Source organism: Sorex araneus, chromosome 1 (genome assembly GCF_027595985.1).
Source record: "Sorex araneus isolate mSorAra2 chromosome 1, mSorAra2.pri, whole genome shotgun sequence".
Taxonomy (NCBI): Eukaryota; Metazoa; Chordata; class Mammalia; order Eulipotyphla; family Soricidae; genus Sorex; species Sorex araneus.
In genome coordinates, this window is record NC_073302.1 from 259,364,531 (window position 1) to 259,373,922 (window position 9,392).

General features: G+C 35.3%; 1 pseudogene; it reads right to left on the bottom strand.

Moving 5' to 3' along the window:
- Positions 1-274: 274 nt before the first annotated feature.
- On the bottom strand, positions 275-996 carry LOC101542295 (SAP domain-containing ribonucleoprotein-like; annotated as a pseudogene).
- Positions 997-9,392: the final 8,396 nt, after the last annotated feature.

The window sequence follows — 9,392 nt, forward strand, 5'->3', positions numbered from 1 at the left end:
TTAAGCATTTCTAAGTACCTAAGATTTTTTTCCTTTAAAAAATTATTAACAAGCAAAATAATAGTAAAACAACAACAACAAACCATACAACAAACTGAAAGTTTAAACAGAAGTAAGTCAAAGGGCTGCCTAAACTCACAGATGTACCGGGGGTTTATGCTCCCTTATTTCAAGACAAGTTATAGGCACATGACCATAACATTTACATATTTATATGATCAAGAAGAAACAGAGAGCAGGAAACCACGGTAGAACAGAATGAGAAAGCTTCTCATTAGACAATTCCAAAACACTCTGCTCTTTCCCTCTTCTTTGCCTCTGTATCTTCTGTGGTTCCAGTTCCAGCAGAAGTTGTGACCATCCCAAATCGCTCCTGCCTCTTTTTCAGCTTTTCATCATCAGATTTCCTGGAGATTGAAGAGACATTCAAACCAAATCTTTGTAATCCTTCCTGCAGCTTCTCCAGGATAATCAGAGGTTTGGAGTCAGATGACAATCTTTTTGATGAACATGAAGAAATCCCAGGATTTACTCCTGGCGGCGCTTGGAGGATAGAAGGATAAGGATAGAAACGAGGTCGGCTTCGTGAGAAGCAAATGCCTTGTTTGCTGTACCCAGGCTCCAGCCCCTCAGGCAGTTCTCTTATTCTCCAAATTCACACGTTCTTGAATCATTCAGTTCTCTTCTGCATTCTCTCAGTCTGTGGTATTCCAGATGTAATTTTTTTTTTCCACTTTCTTCTCTGTTGCAACTGTTTTTCAGAGGGCTCTTCCTCTTTCACTAGCACTTCTAAGGGCTTTTGTTCTTCCTCCTCTGTTTCAATTCCCAGTATATCTTCTTCATTAGCCTCCTCTTCAGCATGCTCTTCAAGATATGCCTGGAATCTGCTAATTAGATCTTGTTTTATTCTCTTGGTCTCTAATTCATGAGCACTAGACATTCCTGCTTCAGCTCAGCAAGCTTCAGTTTACGGAGCTCCGTCGATTTCGTGGTCATTTTGTTACCCTCGGATTATTCCCTCTTGATAATTATTTCTTCTAACCCTTAATTCTTTTCCTTTGTGGTGGAGAGCACACCCAGTGGTGCTCATGGCTTACTTCTGTCTCTGCGCTCAGAGATTTTCTGCATTGTTCAGAAGATCATATGAGGTGCCAGGGATTGAACCATGATCATCTGCATGCAAGGCACAATCCCTATCCATTGAATTATCTTTCTGGTCCATCTAATCTTTAATTACTTTTAAAAAATTTTTAAGTTATTCCTATCTCTGAGGAGTATACATTTTTTTTTATCAATAAAAGAAATTTCCTGGTTTTCTAACACCTGGACACTTGCTAAACTTCATATTTAGACTCCCAAGTTTTCTAAATTCAGTTTTTAAAATCTTAAATGCTACATTTAAATTATATTTTTTCTCTACAAAATTCTTTACCTGCCTATAAGTTACTTTGAGATATAAAATATGTGAACCCTTCCCTATTTAACTTAAAAATATATTTATGATAAATAATATTAACTGTGGTCCTAAAATTGTTATATCCTATTGAACAGAGTAATCCTTTTTAGCAAATTGTTAAATCCCTTATTTGTCTTTCATCTAAAATAATTCTTATACATAGAAAAACTGTATTTTTTGAATGACTATTTTTTGAAAAAAGAATTCAAATACATAGCTCCTCACCATTTATAGCAATCCTTCAATTCATTTCAAAGGCCATTTAGAAAATCAAGCTCCACAGTGGCTGAATAAAATGTCATAGCATTTAAAAAAAACTCAAATTAATTAAGTGTCCTTGTATAAACAAGGACGTATTTACTTTATAAAAAGTAAATAGCATAAGTAGAATATATTCTATTGAGAGTATCTCAAGAACAACTATTGTGCATTCTTATACCATGACATCAATATGCTCTTTTATAGTTTCATAATGTAAATTCATTAGTTTTTCTCAGGAAATAGACCAGAATATATTGCCAATTAATCAGTGTAAGAGAGGAATTGCATTCCTATCCATAGTCGGCTCCTACTGTTCATATGATTAATTGTTAATTGATTTTTTTTTACCGTTAGCAGTATTCACAATCTTGTCAACTTTAAACCAATTTTTTAAAAAATAGCATCTTTTTCTTGTTTACTTTTTGCTCAATAAAGATACCATATATTATAAAGTTATAATTTATTTTGAATTTTTATGCTTGTCAGTTATTTTCAGTTCTCTATTGTCAGACATTTATAACAAATATTTTATTTCATTAAAAGCAAGTTGGATACATGGATTTCATTTAATATGTATTTATTTCTATTAAACTTTCATGCTTTTATTTTTCAGTTTAATCATCATGAGATACACTGTTACAAAGCTTTCATGACTGAAAGGCTTCAGTCATACAATGTTGCAACACCCATTTCTCCACCAGTGTAAATTTCTCACCACCAATATCCCTGTTTTCCCTCATGACACTCCCTAACCCCACCCACCCTGTCCTGCCTCTATGGCAGGCACTTTTCTTCTTTTCTCTCTACATATACTTTTGAGCATTGTGGATTGCAACATAGATTACTGAGAGGCCATCATGTTTGGTCTGTTAACAATGTTCAGCACACTTCTCCAATACAGACAGATCCCTTCCTACCATCATTGTCATAGTGGTCCCATCTCTATTCCAACTGCCATATTCCCCAGCACTTGAGGCAGGTCTCCAACCATAGACCAATTCTCCTAGACCTTGTTTCTATTGTCATTGGGTTTAGTCTCCTGCTATTTTTTTTATTATACACCACAAATAAGTTCAGTCATTCTATATCTGTCCCTCTTCTTCTGCCTCATTTTAGTCACTATGATACTCTCTAGTCCATTCTTTTTAAAACTAATTTCATGACTTCATTGTTCTAACAGCTGTATAATATTCCATTGTGTAGAAGTGCCATTTTCTTTAACCAGTACTCTGTTCTCAGACACTCAGGATGTTTCCAGATTCTGGCTATTGTGAACAGTGCTGCAATGAACATACAAGTACATGTATCATTTTACTGTGCATTTTTGCACCCTGGGGATATACTAAAAGAAGTATATTGTTAGGTCATATAGAAACTCACTTCTAGTTTTTTAAGGAATGCCCATTTTTTCCCCAAAAAGGTTGAGCCAGTCCACAACAGACATTTCCCCCAGCAATGAATGAGAGTCCCATTCTCCCTTCATCTGTGCCTGCAGTGGTTGTTCTTGTTGTTTTTTTTTTTTTAGTTTTTTTTTTATGTGTGCCAATATCTATGGCATAAGATGATATCTCATTGCTGTTTTGATTTGCATCTCCCTAATGATTAGTGATGTAAAGTATTTTTTCATGTGTATTCTGGCCTTTTTAATTTCTTTTTGAGGTAATTTCTGTTCATTTCTTCCCTTTTTTGATGGGGTTGGAGGTTTTTTCTTGTAAAGTTCTACTTCTGCCTTATATATCTTGTATATGAACCCCTTATCTGATGTGTATTGGGTAATTACTTTTCCCCAATTCGTGGGTTGTCACTATCTTGGTCACTGATTTTTTTCAAGATACAAAAGATAATTATACAAGAGATAATCCATTTTGACTCATTTTTGTGCCTGGCATTAGACAGAGGTCTAACTTCATTTTTAGCATGTAGTTGACAAGTCTTCCCAGACCCACTTGTTGAAGAGGTTTTCTTTCTCTAATTCACATTTCTTGCTCCTTTATCAAAGATTAGTGATCATATATTTGAGGTCTGTGTCAGGATACTCAATTCTATTCTATTGGTCTGTGAATCTGCCTAAATTCTAATACCATGATGTTTTAATTACTACTGCTTTATAGTACAGTATAGAAGTTGGGGAAGGTAATGACTCCTATCTTCTTTTCCCCAAGAATTACTTTAGTTATAAGTGGGGGGGGGGGGTTATTGTTTCATGTGAATTTCAAAAGTGTTTTGTCTATTTCTTTAAAAGATGCCATGGATATCCTTATAGGGACTGCATTGAATCTGTACATTTCATTGGGGAGTATTCCCATTTTGATGATGCTAATTCTTCCCATCCATGTTCTATTGATCTTGATTATTTTCTCAAAGAATCAATTTGGGTTCATCGATCTTTCAGATTGTCTTTTTGACTTACAGCTTATTAAATTTTGCTCTAAATTTTATTATTTCATTTCTCCTGCTTGTTTTGGGCTCCTTTTGTTTAACTTTGATAGCTACTTCTTCATTAGCAATTTTTTCCTCTCTCTCTGAGACTCCAATGATTCTTACATTGTTCATGAATCCATCAAAATATTTTCTTGTCATCTGATGATTTACATTGCAGCTCTTTTCCATCTTCTACTGTAGTCTGGAGTTTCCCGTACCTCATCTTGGAGCTCACTTATTCTGTACTCAGCAGCTGTTAATCTGCTGCTGAGGCCTTCCAGTCTGTTTTCATTTTTACCTCTTATGTTTTTCAGGTCTAACATTTCTGTTTGTATTTTTAGTTCATATTTCCCTCATTTCTGCTCTCATATCCTCTTGTAATTTATTGACGGTGTGTTCCATTTTTTTTTTTAATCCCCTTAGGTATCCTTCAGAGGTCTTCAGCCACTGGGAGCTCTGCTAGGGACAGGGAGGGAAGCTGGAGTCCATTCCCTCTGAGGGACCTCAGGAAAGACAGCCAGGCATGCAGGCAAAAGACTCTCTGCATCACTCTATTCCGGGAACTTGCTTTTTGTGTGTATGTGTGTTATGTCTCTGTCAGAGATTCTCTGGATGCTGGCGTTGATGGGATTACACTGCGCCAGGGGCAGTCCCTGGGTGTGACAGCCTAGCTAGCTGTTTCCACTTGGGGCACCCCAGAGGAGGATGGGTGAGAGCCCTCCCTGCCCCAAGGGACCCAGCCCCGGCAGCCAACCTTCACTACCCAACTGCCGCCACATTCCAGGCGCTTTCCACATGCTCAGCAAAACCTCACGCATGAGTGAACATATTCTTTGCCATGCAACACATCTTCATAGAGGAAAATAAATATATATATGTCTCTTGGAAAGCCTGGCAAGCTACCGAGAATATCCTGTCCAAACGGCAGAACCTGGGAAGTTCCCCATGGCATATTCTATATGCCAAAAAACAGCAACAGGTCTCATTCCTCTGACCCTGAAAGAGCTTCCAATGGTTGAGAGAGACGAGTAAGGAAGGGCTGCTAAAATCTCAGGGCTGGGACAAATGGACATGCTACTGGTGCCTGCTCGAGTGGAACAATGAACAATGGGATGACAGTGCCCCGAGTGGAAACAGCCTCTGATGTGGAGTCTGGTGGCATGATTTTGGGAGAATCGATTTATGCTCCCAATATTTAGATAGTATATTATAAATTCTAAAAGATATTTTTGTATGCTTTATATGTAATCACTCAATTTTTCAAGTTCCCATTTCTATATCATGAATAAATAAATCAATACTAGGAATATTTAATAATGCAGTCAAATTTATGTGATTTGCATCTGCCAAATGAGCATAGGTTGAAATCAGATTTCATGTTTTTGATTATAACATTCTACTCTTTCAATTTATTTCTATCATTCATTGTATAAGGAGGTTATAAAAAAATTAAGAATTTTTTCAACCTAATGCTCAAAATTTGTATTTGGAAACTTTATTCAAAGTCATTTTATTGCATGAATGTACATTTTTTTCATATAACCTACTGTATTTGTGATCACTTTATAAAAATATGTCAATAAAATAAAACTTTCTAAGTTTTGTCTGTTGTTTAGTTTGGTTTTGTTTCATTTTAATTTGCTTTGTTTGGGGACCACACCCAGAGATACTCAGGATTTTCTCCTGGTTTTGGATTCAGAAATTATTCCTGACATTACTAAGGGTAACATCAGAGATACCAGAGGTCTAACCCAGGTTGGGCACTTTCTAAGCAAATACCATTCCTGCTGCACTATCTCTCTGAACCCATCGAAGTATTGATTTATTCAAAACAGTATCTGCGAACACCATAAACAGAGAAACCAAATTACTTTCCCAAAAAATATATATCATGTATAAGGTAAAATATTCTATCATAATTAAATAATAATTCTACTTTAAAGAATAACAGAAAAAAATTCAAAATTAGGATTTTTAATATTATTTTATGATTGCATTATTTTTCTATTTTTAATGAAAATATCTAGTACATTATGAAAAAAAATACCACTTTTTCAGCCATGTTTGCATTTGTTTTTGCAGCTATTTTATATGAGAAAAATATTCACAAGAAGAATATATAATAAATTCCCTTTCATAGAAGAAATTAATTAACATGCCATTTAAATGTGGCATTAATGCTCTATGAATTTAGATTAAGTCAATTATTTTCTCCACGTCACAACAAAGAAAAAGGCCAATACTATTTTCTTCTTATAAATTTTGTTTCTATTGCCCATTTAATGCTGTAGTTGAGAAAACATGCTTTTAAGAATTTTTTAGCTCATTAGGCACAGAACTTATGAGAAACTCTTAAAAATTAAACAATTTGAGCCGTAAATACTTTTTCTTCTTAAAATATTTCCTTTGTAGCATGTATACTGCTTTTTGCTTCCAATGAATATTAAAAGTGCTCTTATAATTTGCAATCATGGCAGTATTCTACTTTCAATATACTAGTAACTTTTGAGCAAAGTTAAAGTCAATGTAGTAATTGTCTCTAGATAGTCCACTAAAGTTTCATGATTCCTAGGAAATTTATATGTTATAAAACTGTTATTGCAAAAAACATTTTATTTTTAATTGCCATTACGTTTGTGCTTCTCCTCCAAAGACGGTTTTATTGTTGACTTGAAGAACTCAATTGACAGGCTTTCTCATTTAGCTGTCTAGTAACTTTGTAAGCTCTATTAAAACTAGTTGAAATATCAAAATTGTGAGAGTTAGACACTTCCCTACTTCCTCTAAAAAAAAAAGCCAGGGTGATTTCAACAATAGTAAATTAATAATTTCTGACAATGTTTACATGAACTAGGAAGATTTGCTCTGATAATATTCCCATTGTGTACCTTGACTACAGCAGAAAATCTACTTGAACTCTTATGAACTTCTGACCATAAAAATACAAATTTATGTATCTTTAATTTTGTAAAAATAGAAATACTTTATTATCAAAATAAAATTAATACACAAGTTTCTTTTTGGTTTACATTGTAGATGAGGTTATATACCTACAATAATTAAGGAAAATAAAGTACTATTACTGACCATATGAAATTATCTTCTAATTGGGCAAATATGATTCTAATCATAATATGATTGAGCATGTGGACAAAATAATAATAATGGATCGATAGAAAAATAATAGAAAACTTTGCACTGAGTTCTATTAGATTGGAAGAGCTTGGAAGGTTTGAGATCAGTCATTTGGAACCCAGGTATCTCTTTGACTGGCATGAATGATTATATATTGAGCTAAATGCAGATGGTGGTAGGTATTATGAGACAAAAATGACAGCCAACTCTTCCCAAAACATTTCAGCTTCTATGTACTTGTCTAAGGATTTATGGAGAAAAGAGTCTTTGATGGATGGTAATCTGTAGTGAACAGTGACTATTTTCAGAAAGTACTAATATACACCATGCTCTAGGTTGCAATTAGTTAAGAGTTTGAGGTGTGTTTGTGTGTGTATGGGGTATGTGTATGTGTGTGTGTATGTATGTGTGTATATGTGTGTGTCTGTGCTTCTTTGTTTCTTGGAGGGACCACGTCTAGCAGTGCTTAAGGTCTACTCTTTGTTCTGAACTCAAAGATGGCTTTTTGAGATAATATGGGACCATATGAGGGCTGGTAATGGAGTCCAGGTAAACTGTGTTGTAGGAAAACTCTCTGCACTGTACTATCACTCTGGTCCCTAAAGCATTACAATACTCAAGCTTTATGTGAGAGCGATCAGAGATGCTGTACTGTAAAGATTACTCACATAAATATCACAGAAATCCATGTATTTTTTTCTCTCTACTTTATTATACATATGTGTCTGAATGTGTCTGTAGGAAAAATGGAAGGAGATTTGAAAACCCCTCATATGAGGTCAGTTTTACATGCAGTTACTCCCTCTATGAAGTCCCATTTGCGTTCACTTCTCTGAGAACATTTGCAGTCTAGGAGTCTGGTGGGGCTCTGTTCTGCCTTTGTAATTCACAAGAACACTTTATTTAAATCTTATTGCAGAATTAAGGGCTGGAGTGATAGCACAGCTGTAGGGCTTTTGCCTTTCACGCAGCCGAACTATGTTAAATTCCTCCGCTCCTCTCGGAGAGCCTGGCAAGCTACCGAGAGTATTGCGCCTGCACGGCAGAGCCTGGCAAACTACCTGTGGCATATGGGATATGCCAAAAACAGTAACAATAAGTCTCAAAATGAGAGACATTACTGGTGCCCGCTCGAACAAATCGATGAGCAACGGGATGACAGTGACAGTGACAGCAGACTGAAATCTAGGCGCACTTTTAGGGTCTCATACATTCCTGTCAGTAATTTTGCCCTTTCTTTGACTGTATGTTTTTTCAGAGTTTACCAAGAGAGAAGCAATGCTGAGCCTCCAGATTTCGGCCAAGTATAGAATTATGCACACGCAAATCTTTATGATCTGATATTCTGCTGATTAGTTCCCCAAAATCATATCTGCACTATCCCCTTGCAGGGGTATAAATCTTTGGCATATAAAAATCGTAGGGTGGTACAATTCAGCAGATAGTATACTATAAAAGATAAAATGTATAGTTTCAACACCAAGAAGCTTAAACTATAACCAGAAGAAGAAAGAATCTTACCTGATTTACAAATGGGAAAATTGGGTCTGATACACTGATTTGTAGATAAAATTACCCAACTGTATCAAGATACAGTAAATATTAGTTTTTTATTAATGAAACCTCTTATGTATGTATAATTCATATTAATTTAGGGTATAATTTGTCATACTTAAATATTGTTTATGTTTGATGGGCTGGAGCGATAGCACAGCAGGTAGGGCTTTTGCCTTGCACGCGGCCAACCCAGGTTTTGATTCCTCCATCCCTTTTGGAGAGCCCAGCAAGCTACTGAGAGAATCCTGCTTGCATGGCAGAGCCTGGCAAGCTCCTCACTCATGTCATATTTGATATGCCAAAAACAGTAACAACAAGTCTCACAATGGAGATGTTACTGGTGCCCTCTTGTGCAAATCAGTGAATAACAGTGCTAAAATTATATTTGTTGAATATTTCAGAAGTCTACAATAGGTTTTGCTTACTTTCTCCCATGTTTTTATTATATTTGGGGATTTTATATGTAATTTTTCCATTGTAATTATTAGTAATTGTATCAATTAAATTAATTTTATAAGCATATTTTTGCTAATTTAATTAATTTTCCTTTACTCCAAAAGTG